Source organism: Mauremys reevesii, linkage group 14 (genome assembly GCF_016161935.1).
Source record: "Mauremys reevesii isolate NIE-2019 linkage group 14, ASM1616193v1, whole genome shotgun sequence".
In the NCBI taxonomy this organism is placed as follows: domain Eukaryota; kingdom Metazoa; phylum Chordata; order Testudines; family Geoemydidae; genus Mauremys; species Mauremys reevesii.
Window position 1 is genome coordinate 12,186,566 of NC_052636.1, and position 24,564 is coordinate 12,211,129.

At 50.1% G+C, this 24,564-nt stretch overlaps 4 non-coding genes and 1 pseudogene across 4 annotated transcripts; 3 read left to right on the forward strand and 2 right to left on the reverse strand.

Moving 5' to 3' along the window:
* LOC120381497 overlaps positions 1-24,564 on the forward strand; it is a 265,866-nt pseudogene that overhangs the window by 32,374 nt on the left and 208,928 nt on the right.
* Positions 2,152-2,233, reverse strand: TRNAS-AGA. Its single transcript has one exon. It is a non-coding gene; the product is annotated as a tRNA-Ser (tRNA).
* TRNAC-GCA lies at positions 4,077-4,148 on the forward strand. The gene has a single exon. It is a non-coding gene; the product is annotated as a tRNA-Cys (tRNA).
* On the forward strand, positions 10,949-11,035 carry TRNAN-GUU. Its single transcript has one exon. It is a non-coding gene; the product is annotated as a tRNA-Asn (tRNA).
* TRNAT-AGU lies at positions 19,194-19,267 on the reverse strand. The gene has a single exon. It is a non-coding gene; the product is annotated as a tRNA-Thr (tRNA).

The following is a 24,564-nucleotide window of genomic DNA, read 5'->3' on the forward strand; positions in this document are numbered from 1 at the left end:
AGGATGTAAGGACATACGACGGCCAGACTGGGTCCATCTAGCCCAGTATCCTGTCTTCCCATAGCGGCCAAAGCCAGGTGCCCCAGAGGGAATGAACAGAACAGGGAATCACCAAGTGATCCATCCCCTGTCGCCTATTCCCAGCTCCTGGCCAACAGAGACTAGGGACACCATCCCTGCCCATCCTGGCTCAGAGCATGTCCTCCATGAAGCGATTTAGCTCTTTTTTTAAAACCCTGTTATAGTCTTGGCCTTCACAACCTCCTCTGGCAAGGAGTTCCACAGGTTGACTGTGCGTTGTGTGAAAAAATACTTCCTTTTGTTTGTTTTAAATGGGCTGCCTATTAATTTCATTTGGTGACCCCTAGTTCTTGTGTTATGAGAAGGAATAAGTAACACTCCTTATTTACTTTCCCCACACCAGTCATGATTTTATAGCCCTCTAGCATATTTCCCCCTAGTCAGCTTTTCTCCCAGCTGAAAAGTCCCAGTCTTGTTATTCTCTCCTCATATGGCAGACATTCCATACCCGTTTCTGAACCTTTTCCAATTCCAATACATCTTTTTTAAGATGGAGCGACCATATCTGCACGCAGTATTCAAGATATGGGTGTACCATGGATTTATACAGTGGCAATAAGATTTTCTCTCTTATTCTCTATCCCTTTCTTAATGATTCCCAACATTCTGTTCGCTTTTTGCCTGCCACTGCACATTGAGTGGATGTTTGCAGAGAACTATCCACAGTGACTCCAAGATCTCTCACTTGAGTTGGAACAGCTATTTTACATCCCATAGTTTTCTATGTGTAGTTGTATTATGTTTGCCAATGTGCATCACTTTGCACTGATCAACATTGAATTTCATCTCCCGTTTTGTTGCCCTTTCACCCAGTTTTGTGAAATCTCTTTTTAGCTCCTCCCAGTCTGCTTTGGACTTAACTATCCTCTGTAGTTTTGGATCATATGCACATTTTGTCACCTCGCTGTTCAGCAGATCGTTTATGAAGATGTTGACTAGTCCCAGTACAGGACCACTAGTTACCTGTTTCCATCCTGAAAACTGTCCATTTATTCCTACCCTTTGTTTCCTAGCTTTTAACCAGTTATTGATCCACGTGAGGACCTTCCGGAGGTGAACGTAAGCTGGTACATTCCGGTATGAGGTCCTGGCAAGAGCGGGTACGCTGTGCCAGCCCAGCCCGGCTTCCCCAGGCTGGTGATTTAAAGGGCCCAGGGCTCCCTGCAGCCTCCCAAGCCCCCCTGGCGGAGCCCCGGGGAGCAAATCACTGCCCTGGAACGCTGCTCTCTCCCGCGCTACGAACACAGAGCAGGGGCGGCGGGAGCTTCCTTACAGTGGGGGGGGGTCACTATTGTCTGAACTGTGGCACTCCCATGAAAACCCTTCCCTAAGGACCCACACTCACACCGCCTCTCCCCCCGAGGCCACACCCACAGAATTCCTCTCCCCCCCCCAAGACTCCCCCTTTCCCCACTCCATCATTTGTCCTAACAGCCAGTTAAGAGTGGTGGGGCCACGGCCCTCTAAACCCCCTGTTCCAGCACCCCTGACACAGAGCTCAGAAGCAGCAGCAGCGGTGTGTGTGTGTGCGACAGAGGCTGCTGTGCTGAGCTGAGCCAGTGAGGGAAGCGGGGACTGATGTTGGGGCTGCCCCCTCCCCCTGCCTCAGGACTGGTTGCTTGCAGCAGCTGTCTGAACATAGAGACAGTGTGCGACACACTCCCTCTCCCCACACACACACTCCCTCTCCCCACACACACACACAGTCTCTATCCCGCCACGCACACTGCAGTTGAAAAGCAGCTGGCAATCTAGTAAGATGCCCATGGAACGGTGGGATAGAGAAACCTGCATCATGTGATGCTGTACCAGCCCATGAGGCATTGCAAACCCTTCCCAAAACACCCTGCAGCCAGTTGCCCAGTGGGATAGTTACCCACAGTGCACTGCTCTCTGGGGCCATTCAAGATTCTAGCGTGGATGTGCTCTGGTGACACAAGGGGCATAGTGTGGACATGCAACAGGTGATTAATTAAAACACTTTAAAGCCGCATTACCCAACAGTGTAGACACAGCTTGAGAGTGAGACAAGACCCAGCTCCTTTGAAACTAAAGAACCACAACTTTCTCTGTAGTTGGCAGGATTCGAACCTACGCAGGGAGACCCCAATGGATTTCTAGTCCATCACCTTAACCACTCAGCCACAACTACTTGGTTGAAATGTGTCTCTCACTGCACTCTAGTTCTGTTCTCACTGAGTGATCAATTCCAGTTGTTTCCTCAGACCAGCTTCCACAACACACACACTGCTGTGCCATTGTGTAAGTGTGTCCACGGCTGAACTGCAAGAATTCCTGCTCATTTCCCTTCTGGCTGGAGCATGAGGAGAGTGTGTTTGTGGTCAATGACGTTGCTGTAGATTGTTGCCCATTTCCTGCCTTGATCATTCAGACAGTCCCTTTCCTGCCATATCACCAGCACAGCAGTGATCGCAATAACAGGGGGCAGGTTTTCTCTGGGGCACTCAGATTTGTCAGGGGGTTGGTGGCTCCTTTCTTTCCTTACCCTGGAGTAAACTCAGCTTTTATTTCCATCCTTGGTGTTTCAAGTAATAACAACAGACGACTGAGTAAAGTGGTGGACATGTGGGTCTCTGGGGTGGGGCAGCGTGGTGGGGGCGAGGGGCAGGGCGGGTGTCACTGGAGGGGCAGAGAGGTGGGGGCGGTGGGCAGGGCGGGTCTCAGGAGGGGCAGAGAGATGGGGGCGGGGGCAGGGCAGGTCTCAGGGAGGAAGAGAGGTGGGGGCGGGGGCAGGGCGGGTCTCAGGGGAGGGGCAGAGTGGTGGGGGCGATGGGCAGGAGGGTCTCACGGGAGGGGCAGAGAGGTGGGGGCGGTGGGCAGGGCGGGTCTCAGGGAGGGGCAGAGAGGTGGGGCGGTGGGCAGGGCGGGTCTCAGGGAGGGGCAGAGAGGTGGGGGCGGTGGGCAGGGCGGGTCTCAGGGAGGGACAGAGAGGTGGGGCGGTGGGCAGGGCGGGTCTCACGGGAGGGGCAGAGAGGTGGGGCGGTGGGCAGGGCGGGTCTCACGGGAGGGGCAGAGAGGTGGGGGCGGTGGGCAGGGTGGGTCTCAGGAGGGGCAGAGAGGTGGGGGCGGTGGGCAGGGTGGGTCTCAGGGGAGGGGCAGAGAGGTGGGGGCGGTGGGCAGGCCTTGGGGTAGGGGGTGGAGAGACACAAGGAGGCCTTCAGGGAGGAGAGGAGGGAGCGAAAGGTGGACCAGCAGGCCTCAGCCACAGTGGAAGAGCGGGGGTGGGAAGTGGTCAAATGGGAGTGAGGGCAGAACACAGGTGGGGCCTGAGAGGGAGGCGAACGAGTCAAGGGGGTGGAGTGGGCAGGGCCGCCCAGAGGATTCAGGGGGCCTGGGGCAAAACAATTTTGGGGGCCCCTTCCATAAAAAAAAGTTGCAATACTCTAGAATCCTGTATTCTCGTGGGGGCCCTGCAGGGCCTGGGGCAAATTGCCCCACCTGCCCCCCCTCTGGGTGGCCCTGCCCTCAGCCTCTCCTCGTAAGTCCCCTGCCCCCTAATCATTTTTGTTGCCCTCCCCTAGACTCTCTCCAATTTGTTTCTGTAGTGGGGGGGGGGCCTCACCAGTGCCGAATAGAAGGGAATAATCACTTCCCTCGATCTGCCGGCAATGCTCCTACTAATCCAGCCAATATGACCAGGTATCCATATTGAATGCAGACCCAGCAATATTTGATAAATTGTCCATTCAGGAGGTTATTTCCCAGCTATTCATAAATAATGAAGATGCTCTAAGCGGAGGGGAGAGAGCTGTCCCGTCCATGTAGTTAATCCATCTCCCCGAGAGGTGGTAGCTATGTCACTGGGGGAAGCTATGTGGGTGGGTGTGCAAGCTGTGGTGTTTACATGGATCTATAAGTTTAATCAAACCCCATTTTTAAAAGCACTGTGGTCTGGGAACAGAACAGGAGATCCCTGAGGCAGGGCCTGTCCTTCAAAATCTTTAAGATCTCTGACTTACCTACACAGCAGTCATGGGGGTATAGCTCAGTGGTCGAGTGTTTGACTGCAGTTCAAATGGTCCTTGGTTCAAATCCAAGTGCCCCCTTACAAACCTCTTCCTTCAATGAAAATAATGTCATTTCCATTATGTTCAGGAGTTCCACTGAATAGGGATCCCTGAAATGAATAGAAACACTCAATGTTTCCCTGTGCAAATGCATAAAAACCTAGCAAACGTGCCTTCACTGAAATCAGTTCCAATCCTCTAAAGGATTAAAGAATCCTTATTGAGGATGCAGGAAAAAAAATCCCCATGTGTAGAAAGAATAGTAAATATGGCAGGCGACAAGCTTGGCTTAACAGTGAAATCCTTGCTGATCTTAAACACAAAAAAGAAGCTTACAAGAAGTGGAAGATTGGACAAATGACCAGGGAGGAGTATAAAAATATTGCTCAGGCATGAAGGAGTGAAATCAGGAAGGCCAAATCACACTTGGAGTTCCATCTAGCAAGAGATGTTAAGAGTAACAAGAAGGGTTTCTTCAGGTATGTTAGCAACATGAAGAAAGTCAAGGAATGAGGGAGGTAACTTAGTGGACAGAGGATGTGGAAAAAACTAATGTACTCAATGCTTTTTTTTGCCTCTGTCTTCATAAACAAGGTCAGCTCCCAGACTGCTGCACTGGGCAGCACAGTATGGGGAGAAGGTGACCAGCCCTCTGTGGAGAAAGAAGTGGTTCAGGACTGTTTAGAAAAACTGGACGAGCACAAGTTCATGGGGCCGGATGCACTGCATCCAAGAGTGCTAAAGGAGTTGGCGGATGTGATTGCAGAGCCATTGGCCATTATCTTTGAAAACTCATGGCGATCGGGGGAGGTCCTGGATGACTGGAAAAAGGCTACTGTAGTGCCCATCTTTAAAAAAGGGAAGAACGAGGATCCGGGGAACTACAGGTCAGTCAGCCTCACCTCCGTCCCTGGAAAAATCATGGAACAGGTCCTCAAGGAATCAATTCTGAACCACTTAAAGGAGGGGCAAGTGATCAGGAACAGTTAGCATGGATTCACCAAGGGCAAGTCATGCCTGACTAACCTAATTGCCTTCTATGAGGAGATAACTGGGGCTGTGGATGAGGGGAAAGCAGTGGATGTGTTATCCCTTGACTTTAGTAAAGCTTTTGATACAGTCTCCCACAGTATTCTTGCCAGCAAGTTAAAGAAGTATGGGCTGGATGAATGGACTATAAGGTGGATAGAAACATGGCTAGATCGTCGGGCTCAATGGGTAGTGATCAACGGCTCCATGTCTAGTTGGCAGCCAATTTCAAGTGGAGTGCCCCAAGGGTCGGTCCTGGGGCCGGTTTTGTTCAATATCTTCATTAATGATTAGGAGGATGGCGTGGACTGCACCCTCAGCAAGTTTGCAGATGACACTAAATTGGGAGGAGTGATAGATACGCTGGAGTGTAGGGATAGGATACAGAGGGAACTAGACAAATTAGAGGACTGGGCCAAAAGAAACCTGATGAGGTTCAACAAGGACAAATGCAGAGTCCTGCACTTAGGACGGAAGAATCCCATTCACTGCTACAGACTAGGGACCGAATGGCTAGGAAGCAGTTCTGCAGAAAAGGACCAAGAGGTTACAGTGGTCGAGAAGCTGAATATGAGGCAACAGTGTGCCCTTGTTGCCAAGAAGGCTAACGGCATTTTGGGCTGTATAATTAGGGGCATTGTCGGCAGATCGAGGGATGTGATCATTCCCCTCTATTAGACATTGGTGAAGCCTCATCTGGAGTACTGTGTCCAGTTTTGGGCCCCACACTACAAGAAGGATGTGGAAAAAGTGGAAAGAGTCCAGCAGAGGGCAACAAAAAATGATTACGGGGTTGAAGCACATGACTTATGAGGAGAGGCTGAGGGAACTGGGCTTGTTTAGTCTGCAGAAGAGAAGACTGAGGGGGGATTTGATAGCTGCTTTCAACTACCTGACAGGGGGTTCCAAAGAGGATGGATCTAGACTGTTCTCAGTGGTAGAAGATGACAGAACAAGGAGCAATGGTCTCAAGTTGCAGTGGGGGAGGTTTAGGCTGGATATTAGGAAAAACTTTTTCATTCAGAGAGTGGTGAAGCACTGCAATGGGTTACCTAGGGAGGTGGTGGAATCTCCTTCCTTAGAGGTTTTTAAGGTCAGGCTTGACAAAGCCCTGGCTGGGATGATTTAGTTGGGGATTGGTCCTGCTTTGAGCAGTAGGTTGGAGTAGATGACCTCCTGAAGTCCCTTCCAACCCTGATATTCTATGATTCTATGATTAGATTTTCTAATGGTCTCTTCTGGCCATAATTTCTGAAAAACTGAGTGTAGCATTAGGAGCAGCGTCTGCTGTTTCCCTGTCTAGCCGGCTTGCTGCGTAGAACGAACGCTCCTTGAGTGGGGTGACCACAGGGAGTAGCTCAAACCTCCAAAGTGCCTGGCCAGGGGCAGAACATTAGCCCAGCAAGGGAGGGGTGCGGCAGTGACATCACAAAGGCCTTTTGCAGGACCTCAGCCTATTGGTCCAAGGTGGTGGGGAGGTGGTGACCTCACAGAGAGATGCTGACATCAGCCAGGCAGGACAGGGGCGAGGGGCCAGGGAAACCTCAGAGACCCCTGTGGCTTTGCTCCAGCAAGTCTCCTTCTCCAGGTCTCTCTTTGAGGACTGAGAGAGTATTCGGGTTCACGGACGTGAGCGCCAGGAGGAACCTTTTTGAGTTTTCTCCTTCCCTTTTAGTGATTTTACTAGAAAACAGCCGTCCCTGTTTAGAAGGTAAGAGCCTCCTGGAGGTTTGAAACCTGTTCAGTCTGATCCATCTGGTGACAGTTAACATAAGAACATAAGAAAGGCCGTACCGGGTCAGACCAAAGGTCCATCTAGCCCAGTATCTGTCTACCGACAGTGGCCAATGCCAGGTGCCCCTGAGGGAGTGAACCTAACAGGCAATGATCAAATGATCTCTCTCCTGCCATCCATCTCCATCCTCTGACGAACAGAGGCTAGGGACACCATTCTTACCCATCCTGGCTAATAGCCATTTATGGACTTAGCCACCATGAATTTATCCAGTCCCCTTTTAAACATTGTTATAGTCCTAGCCTTCACAACCTCCTCAGGTAAGGAGTTCCACAAGTTGACTGTGCGCTGCGTGAAGAAGAACTTCCTTTTATTTGTTTTAAACCTGCTGCCTATTAATTTCATTTGGTGACCCCTAGTTCTTGTATTATGGGAATAAGTAAATAACTTTTCCTTATCCACTTTCTCAATATCACTCATGATTTTATATACCTCTATCATGTCCCCCCTTAGTCTTCTCTTTTCCAAACTGAAGAGTCCTAGCCTCTTTAATCTTTCCTCATATGGGACCTTCTCTAAACCCCTAATCGTTTTAGTTGCTCTTTTCTGAACCTTTTCTAGTGCTAGAATATCTTTTTTGAGGTGAGGAGACCACATCTGTACACAGTATTCGAGATGTGGGCGTACCATGGATTTATATAAGGGCAATAATATATTCTCAGTCTTATTCTCTATCCCCTTTTTAATGATTCCTAACATCCTGTTTGCTTTTTGACCGCCTCTGCACACTGCGTGGACATCTTCAGAGAACTATCCACGATAACTCCAAGATCTTTTTCCTGACTCGTTGTAGCTAAATTAGCCCCCATCATGTTGTATGTATAGTTGGGGTTATTTTTTTCCAATGTGCATTACTTTACATTTATCCACATTAAATTTCATTTGCCATTTTGTTGCCCAATCACTTAGTTTTGTAAGATCTTTTTGAAGTTCTTCACAATCTGCTTTGGTCTTAACTATCTTGAGTAGTTTAGTATCATCTGCAAACTTTGCCACCTCACTGTTTACCCCTTTCTCCAGATCATTTATGAATAAATTGAATAGGATTGGTCCTAGGACTGACCCTTGGGGAACACCACTAGTTACCCCTCTCCATTCTGAGAATTTACCATTAATTCCTACCCTTTGTTCCCTGTCCTTTAACCAGTTCTCAATCCATGAAAGGACCTTTCCTTTTATCCCATGACAGCTTAATTTATGTAAGAGCCTTTGGTGAGGGACCTTGTCTTTCTGGAAATCTAAGTACACTATGTCCACAAGATCCCCCTTGTCCACATGTTTGTTGACCCCTTCAAAGAATTCTAATAGATTAGTAAGACACGATTTCCCTTTACAGAAACCATGTTGACTATTGCTCAAGAGTTTATGTTTTTCTATGTGTCTGACAATTTTATTCTTTACTATTGTTTCAACTAATTTGCCCGGTACCGACGTTAGACTTACCGGTCTGTAATTGCCGGGATCACCCCTAGAGCCCTTTTTAAATATTGGCGTTACATTAGCTAACTTCCAGTCATTGGGTACCGAAGCCGATTTAAAGTTGAATTCTAGGCATGGAAAACACGAGCTTAAGGAGAGAGAATTTTATTCCACACCTGGGATTTTGTCCCTTAGAATCACTGGGGACATTGGGGTTTGTCCTTTTTGTTTCACCTTTTCCTCCATCCCTCCTTTCTCTTCGTCTCTTGCTTCTTTTGTCCTTTCTCCTGTGCCCCTCCCCACACCAGGAGGTGTGCGTGAGTGTGTGTGTGTGTGTTGCGGGGGAGTGCTCTGCAGCTCCCATTGTGGGAGCTCCACTCAAAAATGTGGAGCTGAAATAGTGCTCAGGCAGTGATCCCCACCAGTGACCTGGGCCATCCTTTGGGCTCTCTGGTGAGAACCCTCAGCCTCCCGTCCTCAGTCTCTACCCTGATTGGCTGAGCAGGGGGTTATTGACAGGGAGGAGAGTCAGCTCCTTGTTGGTCTCTTTTAAGACCAAGGAAATAAGTCAGAACCAGTTCTATGTTTGATGGAGTTTGCTGCTTCTCTGCATTAATGGTCTCTGAGCAGTTCATGATTCTCTCTAACATTGCAGTTCTCCTCAGATACTTACTGAATAATTCCTGTGCACTGTTGTTGGTCTGGAGCTCATCTGAGAGAACTTTATTCAGGTCATTCAGTGTCTGAAATTCAAGATCCGATGGTTAGTTAGAAAATCAGGGCTCTTGGGTTCTATTCCCAACTCTGCCACTGACTGGCTGTGTGACCTCAGACAAGTCAATTCTCCTTCCTCAGCCTTAGCTTCTCCCTCTTTCAAGTAGGGATAATAATGATCCGCTCCTACCTAGCTTAACACACTCACTCTTCCACAACACACGCAGTGTCTCTCCCCACACACACACAGTCTCCACACTGCAGTTGAAAAGCAGCTGGCAATCTAGTAGGATGCCCCTGGAACAATGGGAGAGAAACCTGCATCACTGACAGTGCAGCCATGGAGACACCACACAGCAGCCTTCCCTAGCAGGGGCAGGGGGGCGAGGAGGGACATCATCCGAGCTCCCTGCATCCAGGTCACGTTCCTCAGCCGGGCTGCGTCAGGGGAGGGCAGAGAGCAGCAGCTTCTGATGCTCCCCTCACAGCCCAGCCCAGGTGGGGAAAGTGACCAGGACGCATGGAGCACATAGTGCTGCTCCTCGCTCCCCCCACCCTCTATGGGGCCACGGAGGAGCATTGGGGCAGGGGAGAGCAGTGAGCACCTTTGCACGGCCACACGGTGCCCTTTGACCCCCTGGAGCCCTGGGCGGCTGCCGGGGGCCCCACCCCTAAGGCCGGCCAGGCTCCCCAGCACGAACAGCAGAGACACAGGGAGACTGGCCACCCACTGAGCAGAGGTAGCCTGGGCGGCTCATAATGGAGGCTCGGGGGGGGGGGGGGGCTCAGCCTCCCCAAACCTTGCGTCGCCAAGGGGGCAGTGGGGCCCATGACTAGGGGCCCTAGCCAAATTGGGACCCGCTGGGAAAGTCTCCCCCATGTCAGCCCCAGGGCTGGAGGAGCTCCCACTCCCTGCTACGGCCCGGGGGCTGCAGCAGGGGCACAGAGCTTCTCTGGTCTCGGGGCCGCAGCGGGGCCGGGGTAAAGGAGTGACAGGGTGGGGCCAGTGGGGGAAGGGGTAGAACAGAGGTGACAGTGGGTGGGGCCGTGGGTGGAAGGTGTGGAAGGGGGCGGAGCCACACACAGAAGTGGGGGGGGTCATGGTTCTGGTGCTGGGGCCCCCACACTTGTTCTCCCTTTCCCTGGACTTTGGCATCACCAGCCCCTGCTTAGCGAGTAGGGGTCAGTGGTCCCCAAAATGTGGGGCGTGACTCCTAGGGGGACACAGAGGAAGATTGATGGGGGCACCTCAGGGCCTGAGCCAGCCACCATGGAGGGCAGGGAGGGAGCCCCACTCTGTCCCAGCTCTTCCCCAACCCCACCCTCAGCCTGGGCCCCTGGCTCCCAGCCCGGCCTCGACCCCCTTACCCCTGTCCGCACCCCTCTCCCCAGCAAGCAACAGCCCCACTCCCAGCCCCGGTTCTCGACCGCGGCTTCCGAGGGGCCACAGCCATGGACACGAGGGCACAGTGTGAAATGTTTGGGGCCCACTGGGTTAGGGTGACGTCCTCATTCACTTCTCTGCAGTCCAATGAAAGCGATTCCTCCCCCACCCACCCCTCCGTCAGGACGGCCTAGGTACGTTCTGCTGCCCTTCACTCGTACAGGGAGGAGAATAACATTTCATTGCACTCAATGCTAAAGTGATTTGCAACCCACCACCATCCCAAACTGGTCATTTTGGGGAAGTGGCCCCATCATGCTGCATAGTAGGGGTGTCTGTGCAAACACGGCCTGTTCCTGAAGTCTTCCCACAGCTCCTCACTAGGTGTGAGGGGGGAGCTCATTCAGCCCCTGGTTACGCTTAGTATTGGGAAACGCCTTAGTGGCCCTATTTCTGCTGGCCTTAGATTTCTCCTCCTGTCCCTATCTTAGCAGTTCAGATGAGGTGGCCGAGTGGTTAAGGTGATGGACTGTTAATCCATTGTGCTCTGCACGCAGGGTTCAAATCCCATCCTCATGGGCTGCATTTAGTCTTCATTCTCCTTTACAGACAACCATCTCCCCCCTTGGTACAATGACAGATCAAACGATGTTGCTTCTTGCAAACAAAAACCTTCTCAGAATCTCAGCTGCCCCTCCCCCCTTGCTTCAAATAAAATATCTAAATCCCAGATTTCTAAAAAAATTCTCTAGTCCTGCATTTCTTAGTTTTTATCTCAAAAGGGAACAGCCTCTTAATCTCCCCCAAACACCCTGGGACCTCCCCAAATAATTAAAATACCCCCAACCTGAGCAAGGCCACAACAGTGAACCAGAGCTAGTGTCTAGGTCAAGCTGTTCTGAAGGAGACAACTCAACCATTTTCTCCCTGCTTCCCTTGGCAAAGTCTGACTGAGAAAACAAAATTCCCCAAACTGAAAATTTTCTGCTGAAAAACCACTACTAGTCTGTTTGGGACTTTGGTTTGAATGTACTATTATTATTCTCTTCTGATTTCTGAATTATTTCAGTTCAGTGTTTGTCCTCCAGATGTGTTTACAGGTGTTGAGTTGTGGGGGAGAGAGGGCAACTCATGATGTCTCTACCACCCCTTTCATAGTTTCTTCCAGCTGGCTAGGAAGTACCTTTGCTAGGATGGGAGTCAAGCAGTGTCCATTGTCGCTGTGCTATCTCGGAGAAAAGTCTGCATTGTACACGGTTCCTGGGATAGTCCTTGGGCGTGTGGATCTCTTTAATGGGCCAGCAGCGGGTCTGGCTCCTCCCTTGTCACACCTGAAAGGCTGGTGGTGGGCATTTCCCAACCTCATCTCAGTAACACACAGAGCACAACTTCCCAGCCAATGCTACACACACAATCCAACACAATATTAATGTTCAACAGACCAAGACTTTTGAAATGACACCTCACCAGGCAGACTTTGTACAAACCGTATCATCATTATATGAGGGTGGTGAATATGGGGCTTCCAGGGTGCTGCTTTGAGCACAGCGAGCCACCCCTGGGCTGACATGGCAATGGAGACGTACCCTTAGAGTCCATCTCTCCTGGGATAAAGATGGCAGCATGGCTGGCCTGGTCCATCTGACGTGGGCTCATGAAGCTAAAGCTGAGAGGCTAAAAACTGTGGTGCAGATATTTGTGTTCACACTGAAGCCTGGGTTCGGAAACCCTCACCCCTCGTGGGGTCTCAGAGACTGGGCTCAAGCCCATCTGTCTGCCCTGTAATTTTATAGTCTTGCAGCCCAAGCCCCATAACCCTGAGTCAGCTGACCCGGGCTTTGCGACAGGTGCCCTGGGTGTTTTAATCGCAGTGTAGACATAACATTAGGCTACGTCTCCAGTGCAATGAAACACCCACGACTGGCCCGTGTCACATTAATCAGGGTCATGCGGCTTGGGCTGTAAAGTTGCAGTGTCCGTGTCTCAGCTCAGGCTCAGTCCCCTGCTCCAGGAGCCCAGAAGGTTGGGAGGGAGATTAGCAAGTGGAAATGGTAAAACCGCAGGGGAGTATTACCCTGGACTCATGGCATTTCTCCATCGGTCTGTCTGCTCTGGGGCAGGGACAGAAACACGTCCTGCTGCTTTTGTTATTTCAAAGGGCAGGTTAGGATTTTCATTCTCAGACACGGTGCACAAAACAGGACTCAACCCTCGGCATAATCTAAACGAACTGCCCACAGATTCTGGCAGCCACAGTGAGCATTTGGTGAGAGAGCTCAGACCTGCCCCTGTCCCAGAGGGAGGAGGTCGTCTGTGAGAGGACTGGACCACTGACCTATCAGCTCCTAACTCCCAAACTTTCAGTAACTCTATCATCAGTGCCTGTGAGTGTAATTTAAACCATAAGAAAAACCGCACTAGGCTAGACCGACGGTAAATCTAGCTCTGAATCTTGTCTTCTGACAGAAGCCAATACCAGGTGCCCCAAAAGCAACTCAGTAAGGTACCACTGGAACTTGAACCCAGGATCTCCTGTATACAAAACAGTGGTTTTAGCCAGCTAAGCCATGGTGCCTACAGTTGCTGAAGGGATCATGTCTGCACACACCTGACTCTCTGCCAACCCCCATCTGGGCCTGACAAGCTTTGCTGGTGTTTGGATTCAGTAAAGCAGAGGAGCAGGGGAAGTTTTACTCCCAAGGTTCTTTGGACAGGTCGACACTACAAAATTAGATCGGTGTAACTACATTACTCAGGGGTGTAAAAAATTTACCTCCCTAAGCAATGCAGTTATATCAGCCTAACCCCGGGTGCAGATAGCGCTGTGCCAACAGGAGGGCTTCTCCCATCAACATAGCTTGGGGAGGGGCTTGGTTAGTGAAGATGAAGAGAATAGGTGGCCCATGGCTCTTGCATTTGGGGAGGCTGGGTGTGAGCGCTGGAAGCTCCCTGGAAGTGGGGGGCCCATTGGTGCCCAGACCATGGCACTGCCCCCCACCCTTCTCCTCTCTCTGAGGCCCCACCTGTGCTCCCCCCTTGCTCCTGTTTGGCCACTTCCCACCCCCGCTCTTCCTCTTTGGCTGAGGATGGCTGAGCCACCTTTCGCTTGCTCCTCTCCTCCCCCAAGGCCTTCCTGCCTCCTGCTCGTGCCTCTCCACCCCCTACCACAAGGTCTGCCCACCAGCCGCCACCGCTCTGACCCATCCCTGCAACCCACCCTGTCCACCACCCACACCTCTCTGCCTCTCCCCTGAGACCTGCCCTGCCCACTGCCCCCACCTCCGAGACCTGCTCTGCCCACCGCTCGAAACTCTCTGCCCCTCCCGAGACCCACCCTGTCCACGTCTTTCTTCGGTCGTCTGTTGTTATTCCATGAAACATCAAGAATGGAATAAAAAGCTGAGTTTACTCCAGGGTGAGGAAAGAAAGGAGCCACCAACCCCCCCTGGCATTGCTGCTTTAGTTAAAGTGTTTAGTTAAAACAGCTATTGAATGTCCTCCCTATGCCCCTTGTGTCACCAGAGCACATCCATGCTAGCAGTTCGTGGATGGCAACAGAGTGCAGTGCACTGTGGGCAACTATCCCACTGTGCAACTGGCTGCAGGGTGTTTTGGGAAGGGTTTGCAGTGCCTCACGGGCTGGTACAGCATCACATGATGCAGGTTTCTCTATCCCACCGTTCCACGGGCATCTTACTAGATTGCCAGCTGCTTTTCAACTGCAGTGTGCGTGGCGGGGTAGAGACTGTTTGTGTTCTGGGGAGAGACAGTGTGTGTGCTGGGGAAGAGTGACTGTGTTGAGCTAGGTAGGAGCGGATCATTATTACCCCTACTCGAAAGAGAGAGAAGCTCAGGCTGAGAAAGGAGAATTGACTTCTCTTAGGTCACACAGCCAGTCAGGGGCAGAGTTGGGAATAGGACCCAAAAGCCCTGATTTTCAATCTAACCATCGGATCTTGAATTTCATACACTGAATGACCTGAATAAAGTGCTCACAGATGAGCTCCAGACCAACAACAGTGGACACGAATTATTCAGCAAGTATTTGAGGAGAACTGCAACATTTGAGAGAATCATGAACTGCTCAGAGACCATTAATGTAGAGAAGCAGCAAAATTCATCAAACACAGAACTGGTTCTGACTTATTTCCTTGGTCTTAAAAGAGAACAACAAGGACCTGAGTCTCCTCCCTGTCAATAACCCCCTGCTCAGCCAATCAGGGTAGAGACTGAGGACGGGAGGCGGAGGGTTCTCACCAGAGAGCCCAAAGGATGGCCCAGGTCAATGGTGGGGATCACTGCCCGAGCACTATTTCAGGCCCACATTTTTGGGTGGACCTCCCACAGTGGGAGCTGCAGAGCCCTCCCCCACAACACACACACACACACACACACACACACACACCCCTCCTGGTGTTGGGAGGGGAACAGGAGAAAAGAGAAAAGAAGCAAGAAACGAAGAGAAAGGAGGGAGGGAGGGATGGAGGAAAAGGTGAAACAAAAAGGACAAACCCCAATGTCCCCAGTGATTCTCAGGGACAAAATCCCAGGTGTGGAATAAAATTCTGCCTCCTTAAGCTCGTGTTTTCCATCCCTAGAATTCAACTCTCACCAGATGGATCAGACTGAACAGGTTTCAAACCTCCAGGAGGCTCTTACCATCTAAACAGGGACGGCTGTTTTCTAGTAAAATCACTAAAAGGGAAGGAGAAAACTCGAAAGAGGTTCCTCTTGGCGCTCACATCCATGAACCCGAATACTCTCTCAGTCCTCACCCTACACACTTTTATCAAAAAGACATTTTATACAGACCAACAGATTAATCCTCAGGGCTACAGACCACATCCACCCTGACTGAATTAGCCTTCAACACTGGTTCTCCCCTTGTACGGTAACTCCCGTCACTTCGTGTTCCAATCTATATTTATGCCTCTATCTGCAATTTTCACTCCATGCATCTGAAGAAGTGGGCTTTTTACCCAGGAACGCTTATGCCCAAATAAATCTGTTAGTCCTTAAGGTGCCACCGGACTCCTCATTGCTTTTAATTCTAAGCTGATCTTAACCCTTTCAGTACCCTTACAAACTCAGATGCTTCTCACCACAGGCTGGCTGGTGGCTTTTCAGCCAGGCTCTCCCCTTTCATCAGCGCTTCAGTTGCTTGGTGTGGGGGTGTCTGTAGATGTAGGTGACATAGAGAGATAAAGCCTGGCAAATGTCTCTCCTTTTATCATGTCCTTTCTTCCCTCATGGCTTTGCCCCCACCCCCCTTCAGAGTCAGGTGAGCATCACTGCGTCTCTCCAAGCAAGTCTGAGCAATTCCCCTGGGGTGTCCTCATGCAGGTGAGTCATTGCATTGTAGCTCCCTTGCTGGACAATGGCTGTCAATGGGTTGTTTGACACCCTGTCCGGGTGTTGGTTACTTTCCTTGCTGTTGCCACTGGGGAGCTAATATTTGGCTGACTCCCCCACCTTGCAGCACAGTGACAACCACGCTGCACAATTCTCATGACTTCATATGCATGAATGGTATACATCTATGGGTAGAGAAATGACTTTCAGCAGATCATATCCTTTCCCTGATACCTTACAACTCATGCTCTATATGTAAGATCACGATGATATGAAAATGAGGATTATGGGGGTTACAGCCGCTCCCCCAAAGGTATAGAATGTCACACTGAGATTCCATGTTCATTTGTTCTGTAACAGCATTACAGAGATCCAATGACTGACCAATGGCATTTTCAAGTGCTAAAATAGCAAGCGATGTCAGTCTCTCATTGGCCATCAGCGACTGAAGATGTGGTTTAATGAGCTGGAGCTTCAAGGCGAGGGTGGCTCTGTCCACTGCCTTCCGTTGCGCTGCTGGGCCCCAAGTCCCTGGTGGCCAATATGTGACGCTGGGAGAAGAGAGTGGGGTGGCAAGTGGTGGCAGGACTTTTGCCACCAGGGTCTAGCTGCCCAACTTCCTCCTGGTACTGCTGGCCCCCCGTCGCCTTCAGGTAACACAGGAACTAAGGCAGGAATAGGGCAAGGAAGCAAGTAAAGCCGAGCAAGGAAGGCAAAAGTGAACTTTGTCTTCATGGGCCGCTCGCAATGACGTCCTTTTTCTATGCCACAGCTGACAACAACATCCCAGACAGAAAAGCAGGAGGCCAAAAAGAAACCGAGCAGCTGCTGAAGTAGTTCAGTTGGGAGCGTGCTAGACTAACAGGCTCTTCTATCCCCCTTTGTGCACGGGTGGGATGTTTTCTGAAAGTGCAGCAGTTCCTTTAACTGCCACGAGTCCCTCATTTCAGGCTATGCAGCAGGAAAAGGCAGCATGGGCTTCTGCACCGAGTTGGCCCACCTGACCTTTCATTCTTCTCTTGCTCTTTGTCAGCAAGGGGAAGAAAAAGAAGCTCTCCCTCAAGCTGGAGTCACAAAGGCGACGTAAGGACGACTTCCTGAGTGCCCGCTCCAGTCCTCTGCTCTGCCAGCTGACCCATCGAAGGGCTGCCACCACTTTCTCTAGGTTTGTCCATTGGTCTGTGGCAGGGTGAGCAACAGCCAAGCAGATGGAGTTTCTGTAGTGTAGCGGTTATCACATTTACCTAACACGCAAATGGTCCCTGGTTCAAAACCAGGCAGAAACATGATGGCTTCCTTTTCCCAGATCCCCTTGCTGTTCAGGAAGGCCTCCTCCTTCTCCTATTGGCCTGTCCGTGGGATAACTCCAACCCCTGCATGACAGAGGGTGCTGACAGCAGTGGAGAAAGCACCTTGGTGTCAGGCTGGAGAACCTAGAGGAGTGCGGCGTGTCACCTTTTGGAGGCTTGTGGCTTGGCCTCCTCTGCCCTGGGAGGTTGGCCGGTGGAGGCCGGCTCTTCCTGCTGGCCTCCTCTGCGTGACTTGCCAAAGGAGGAAGTGAGGCAGGAATGGGGCAAAAGAGGAAAGTCGAGCTGAGGAAGGCAGGGCAGAAGCTAAGCGCCTCAGTGCAGCTAAATGGGGTTAGTAGAGCATCACCATTCGTTCTGCAAAGCCGGGGGAGGTGCGGTTGGCTGCTGGGAGGCAGAATCCTGTGCCTGCCTCTTGGCTTCCCAGGGGTGGCTCCTTGCAGCCCAGGAGAAGCGGGGTTCTGGGGGGAAGGAAAAGCAGCAATGGCGAGGTGGAGTGGGCTCCTTTCTGGCCGACATGGTGGGTCTGGGAGTTGCCTGTAAGCCATAAGTGGACTTCGTGGAGTGAAAACCGCTGCTCCATTCTGGCTGACCTGGGGGAGCCATTGATGACATGGGAGTGGGGGCAGGGCACTGGCTGTGAGCAAATGGGATCCAGGAAGCCCCAGCCTGCCCCTGCAGGGGCCGAGTCATCTTCTTCTCTCCTGCCATGGGGAGCCCGGCCTTAAGCCTGCCCAGCATGCACTGCAGCTCGAGCATTAAGCCGTCCTGTGGCATAACCGAACTACGGCCTAGTGTAATAAGGTGTAAAGTTTAGATTGTGAATTTATCTTTAATTTCCATGGTAACTTTGCTCTTTTATGCCTACCACTTATAATCCTTAAAACTCCATCTTTCTGTAGTTAATAAATCTGTTTTATGCTGTACTTAAACTGGTGTATTTTGCTTGAAGTTCTTGGGAAATCGCAACTCCGTTACAAGGCTGGTTCATGTACAATTCACAGTGAGGGAGGGATGGACCCTGCGTAATAAACTCACACTGATCAGGCTTCTGATTAAGGCAAGATGGTATGATCCAGGGGCGCAAGGCTGCAGAGCTGGGGGAAATTGGCGGGAGGCTCTCTATCTACCATTAGTGTTATGAGTGTCTGGGAGAAGCATTCATGCAACTCAGCTGGATGTGTCCCTACCTGTGGATGTCTGTGTAAGTGCAATATCTGCCAGAGATTCACAGCTCCTCACAGCATCATAGTGTGAGAGGGAGCTCAGGGTCCCACTGTTCAGGTTGCATCCCATAGATCCCATCACAGACTTTCAACAACCACAGCAGATGTTCACTGAAACAGTGAGAGAGATGGCAAAATAGTGATCTCCAGTGCCTGCAGACATCAAATTATCAGGAATTCTGCGCACAGAGAGGACCCTGCAAGTGGAAAATGCCTTTGGAAAAGACCCTTCTGTCCCCAGCTGTGGTCGTACAGTGCTTAGTGCTCTGCGTTGTGGCCTCAAGAACCATGGATGCAAGTTGAGTTATGGCGACCTTTTCCTTGTCTCCACATTTCTTAGGTGCCTCCTTCCAACACTTGTCAGAAAAAATGACCGGTTTCTTTTGGAAGCATTTGCATTGCAAGGCAGAGGCAGTCCTCTCTGTTTCCTCAAAAGATTGACCAAAAGGTGGGAGGAGTGGACACATTTGGCAAGGCACTACTGGGTGCTGCATCTCTAACCTCCACTTTACCTGGCAGGTGCCTCTGGGACTTTTCTCCCAGCGGCTCCATTTTTCATCAGTGACAATCAAAAGGAAGATGACATGACATCTGTGTGCAGATATCCTCAGCGAATCACAAGGACGTGTGGCGCAGGCTCTTGTGTTGCAGCAATTGTAGTTGAAGCAACCACCATGCTAATGCCAGTCACAGCAGCCTTTTCATCAGCTCCAAGCTTGTGATCTGATTCTTTCCAATGTTTCTCTCCAAAGAAACCTTTTCCTTAGCAAGCAATTACTTGGATACCAAGGGAGGTCTCTTCTGTTTCCTGGAAAGAGACAGGAAAATGTGAGCAGAGGAGACAAAAGTCATAGAACAAGGCACCACTGGGAGTTGAACCCAGGATCTCCTGTTTACTAGACAGGTACTTTAGCCAGCTAAGCCATGGTGCCTGCCTCAAGAAAGTACTTGCAACTGTTCCATTTGATGGTCCAGGACAACACCTGCAAATTCCAAACTACAGACGTTCCCCATTTCCCTCAAGACTTGCAAGGAAGAACTGGCAGGCCAAGCCAGGATCTCCTGGTTACTAGGAAGTCATTTCAGCCAGCTCTTCCCAAAGATCACTATCCAGAGACCTTTAAACAGACACTGCAGATGTTCACTGACAAAGAGATGCCAAAATGGAGTTCTCCACTGCCTGCAGCCATCACGCTACCAGGAGTTCTGTGCACAGAGAGGCCCCCGCTGGTGGGAACAAGACACCACTGGGAGGCTTTGGTAGAGACTCTTCTGACACCAGCCGTTCTCATATACTGTTTAGCACTTTGTGTTGTGGCTTCAGCATCCAGAGATGCCAGTTCAGTTAGGGGACATTTTTCCTATCTCCACATTTGTCTAATGGCTCCTTTCAACTCTTGTCACCAAAAAGACCTGTTTCTTTTGCAAGCAATGTACAGCTAAACAAAGGCAGTCTTCTCCATTTCCTCAAAAATCACCAAGCTGTGGGGAGAGGAGACACATTCAGCCAAGCTGGATGCTGAATCTCCTCTTTCTTCAGCAGGTGTCTCTGAAGGACACAAATCTCCACTGTGTAGAGGAAAAGAATAGGAGTTTATTACACACAGTGCTGGCGGAGTGGGCTTATTAGGCTCAGAGACACTATTAATTAATTAATTAATTACAATAGAATATATAGATTTTCCATGGGTGGGGGAAAGTGAAGGCAGTTCCAAAACCTAGGATAGGTTTTGCAGCAAGACAAGATAGCACAGTAGCCAATGGTTAACAGGTCACATAATGTCTCCACCCATGGTCTCAAGTTAGCAAGTTAACATTTCATTAATACTTTGATAATATGTTATTAGTATAAAATATATATGTTGAATTCTGATTTGAGGTCCATAGGAATGGAGCAACTCCTTTGATTGTCCAACAGGTACATTCCTAGGGGTTAAAGCAAAGAAACAGTGAAAGTATATGGCAATAAAGATTGTTTTCTGTGTGTCTTAAGGCAGGCATTGGTCCCTGGGAAGGGAGGTGGAAGGATGCCATATCTTATACTGACGTGCCAACTTTTCATAAACTCAAGGTTGGCTCTGTGGGAAAAACGTCTCCCTACAGAAGAGACTAACACAATAGGAACAGGGATTCTTTGCTCAATCTGCAATTCTGAATAAGACACAATTATTTAGTTCTTAGCTCCAACACCTGGCAATTTGCTGACCAGGCCTATCTCAGCAAGCAAGGCTTTCTGTTTACCCAGCTTTCTCTTAGCTGATCACTATTTGCTAGGCCTCTCGTCCCCTGACAATAATCTGGATTTTGGGTCTGGAAAAGAGCTGGCACAAGCCATAGACCAGGTTGTTATATAAAATGCACATGGATTTTAACCCTTCACATACAGTAATGGCAAAGTTCTTGGTTCAGGCTTGTAGCAGTGATGGAATAAACTGCAGGTTCAAATCAAGTCTCGGGAGTCCATCCACAGCTGGGATAGGTCATTCAGTCCTTTGTACAGAGCTTCAGTTTGTAGCAAAGTCCCTCCAGAGGTAAAAAGCAGGATTGGAGATGAGGCATCAGCCTTTTATAGTCTCTTGCCATGTGGTCTTTGCTTTCTTTGTCCCAAGGACACTCTATCCAGCACGTGGCACAGAAAAACCTTAGAGTTCTCTCCATAGGCAGGTCCCTGCAGACCTTGCTGAGTCACAAGGCGTATCTGCCTTCTCTCAGTGGGTCGATTGTATAGCTGATAGTCCTTAATGGGCCATCAAGCAGGCTAGGCAGAACTGACACCAACTTGTCCGGGGTGTTCCCCAGAAGCAGAGAACAAGTTTGAAATACAGGCAGCATAGAGCCAATATTAATAACGTCAACTACAAAACTGATACACAACTAGAGATAGCATCATTATAATCAGCCAGTCAGAACCTCTCCATGGACCCCTTACACGACAAACTTTCTACAATATTGGCTGCAAATATAGAACAGTGGTTGCAATGGTGAGCTATACAGTTACAAATTATGTCAATAACGTCACAGGAGCTGACACGGCATCAGTGAGACTGATAGTGGAAAACTGCCTCCAGTTTTGGTGTCCTCATTTGAAAAAGATGTTGTGAAATTGGAGCTGGGGCAGCAAAGAGCCACCTAATGTTCTGAGGGCTGGAGAAAAATGCCTTCTAGGGAGCTATTGAAAGAGCTCAACCTGTTTAGCTGATCAAAAGAAGATTGAAAGGTGATTTCACTGAAGTGTTGAAGTGCCTTAATGGAGAGAAAAGATTGGGTATTAAAGGGCTCTTTAATCGAGCAGAGAAAGGCATAACAAGACCAAATGGCTGGAAGGTGAAAAGGGACAAATTCATATTACAACTAAGGCACAAAAATTCAACAGCGAGGATGATTCACCACAGGAACAAGCTACCAAGGAAAGTGGTGGATTCTCCATCTCCTGAGGTCATTTCATGAAGACAAGATGCCTTTCTGGAATGTGTTTGCCCCCAAAGTAGCTCTTGTGTCATACAGGAGGCCTGTGATATGCAGGGGGTCAGATTAGATGCTCTAATGGTCTCTTCTGGCCATAAAGTCGACTAATTTCTGAAAAACTGAGTGTAGAATTGGGAGCAGCGTCTGATGTTTCCCTGTCTAGCCGGCTTGCTGCCTAGAACGAACGCTCCTTGAGTGGGGTGATCCACAGGGAGTAGCTCAAACCTCCAAAGTGCCTGGCCGGGGCAGGACATTGGCACAGCGAGGGAGGGGTGCGGCAGTGACATCACAAAGGCCTTTGGCAGGACCTCAGCCTATTGGTCGGAGGTGGTGACCTCACAGAGAGATGCTGACATCACGGAGGCAGGACAGGGGCGAGGGGCCAGGGAAACCTCAGAGACCCCTGTGGCTTTGCTTCAGCAAGTCTCCTTCTCCAGGTCTCTCTTTGAGGACTGAGAGAGTATTCGGATTCACGGACGTGAGCGCCAGGAGGAACCTCTTTCGAGTTTTCTCCTTTCCTTTTAGTGATTTTACTAGAAAACAGCCGTCCCTGTTTAGAAGGTAAGAGCCTCCTGGAGGGAAGGGGTGTCATGGGGTGTCACAGTTCGGATGCTGGTGGCCCCCCCATGTATGGAAGTTCCCGCCACCCTGCTCTGTGTTCCCAGGGCCGGAGAGCAGCATTCCACGGCAGTGATTTGTTCCTGGCTGCCGGAGCAGAGCAGCAGGCTCAGCTGTCAGAACTTCCTGGAGCTAGGAAAGGGGAGGGGCCCAGCCTCTGTAGCAGGAATGCAGGGCAGGTGAGTTCACGGTGGGCATTGTGGGATACTGGCGGAGGCCAGTTATGGTGATTTAATGACCAGCAGCATTTACACTGGCACGCCGTCACTTTCCGTTTGCTGCAAAAAGCTCTAGGCCTCTCATCAAAGTGGTTTTATTTTGTCAGCAAAACAGGGCAGTTTTGTCGCCAGACGTGGCATTGCAGTGTGTACACCAGCCACACCAAGCTGCCGACCGAGGGAGCGTTGTGTGTTCTTCACACACCTGAGCAATATATTTCTGCTGAAACAACTTGGTAGTGCAGACTTGGACAAAGATTCACTCACACACACAGCTTGCAAGGAAAACGTCACCTGCTCCTCTGCTTTGCAGAATCCAAACACAAGGAAAGCTTGTCAGGTCCTGGTGGAGATGGCAGGGAGTCAGGTGTGGGCAGACATTAGGTCTTACACCCAGGCAGGGACCATGGCTTAGCCGGCTAAAGCACCTGCCTTGTAAACAGGCGATCCTGGGTTCAACTCCCAGTGGTGGCTGTTGGGGCACCTGCTATTGGCTACTGTCAGAGGACAAGATTCAGAGCTAGATGGGCCTTTGGTCTAGCCTAGTGTGGTTTTTCTCATGGTTTTAATTACACTCACGGGCACTGATGATAGAGTTACTGAAAGTTTGGGAGTTAGGCACTGGTAGATCAGTGGTCCAAGCCCCTTGTAGACACCCCCCCTCCCTCTGGGACAGGGGCAGGTCTGAGCTCTCACACCAAAGGCTCATTGTGGCTGCCAGAACCTGTGAGTGGCTCATTTCGTTTGCACCCTGGGTTGAGTCCTGCTTTGTGCACCATGTCTGAGAATGAAAATCCTAAAGCCCCCTTTGAAATGACAAATGCAGCAGGACGTGTCATTGTCCCTGACCCAAAGCAGACAGACCAATGGAGAAATGCCGTCGAGTCCAAGGTAATACTTCACTGCAGTTTTACCATTTCCACTTGCTAAACTCCCTCCTATCTGCCCAGCCCAGGTGTCCTCTGCCTCAGCTGCTGCTCCCGGCCTGCTCTAGAGTCAAACATGCAGGGCCCCCAGGGGAACAGAGGCTGGGACAGGGCAGCTCAGTGTTTTTAACAATTTTTACAACCTTAAATCACCCTTCAATCGCAGTGTCACTATCCATAACGTTGCTTCAGCCTTATAGGTTCCCAAGTGCAAAACTAAACATCTCTTCAAACACAAGAGAGTGCAGATCAGTCAGTGTTCAGAGTCATCCCACATAAAAGAATCATGTTGTGGTAGATATTGGCCTCATCATGCGGCCGTTGCCTTTCCCTCCGCTCTGTTAAAAGGTTTGGTATTTTGCAAAGAAACTCTCTTCCCTCAGGAGAGACCTGGGAACCAAGGCTGCCAGACAAACACCTTTAAGAGGAGGCGTAACCTGTCAAAAAATGATCTCCCTCCTTCAGTTCAGTGACAGCCTGAAATGTTACTTAACCCGGCAGAGCCAGAGGATTGAAAGCAGCTACATCAAATCCCTGTGTAGCTAGCAGGAATGAACAAAAACACTCCCTGGTATCTGAAGAGATGTTTAGTTTTACCCTTGGTAAACTAGAAGTCTAAAGGGAAGGAAGGTGGTGCCATATATAAAGAGTGAAACACAAAACAATTATCATAGTTATGCCCATAGCGACTGCAAAATATTTCTATATTCTTATTAGCATCAGTGTCTTATTTTCTCTGGCGTCTATACATTGACTATACCTTGACCAAGAAATTTGAATCTTGATAAAATAATCGACTACCCCTGGTTAAGGCAATGGACTTGATACCCACTCGGGCGTCCCTACACAGGTTCAGGTACTGACAACAGTGGCTGCCTTTTAGCCATAGCTTTTAATCAGGGCAATACACTGATCCTGTGAAATCATTTCCCAGCCGGAGTCCATCGCCCACATTCCTTAGGGCGTTGGGCCACCACGTGGACGTTTCATTTCCCTCCTCAA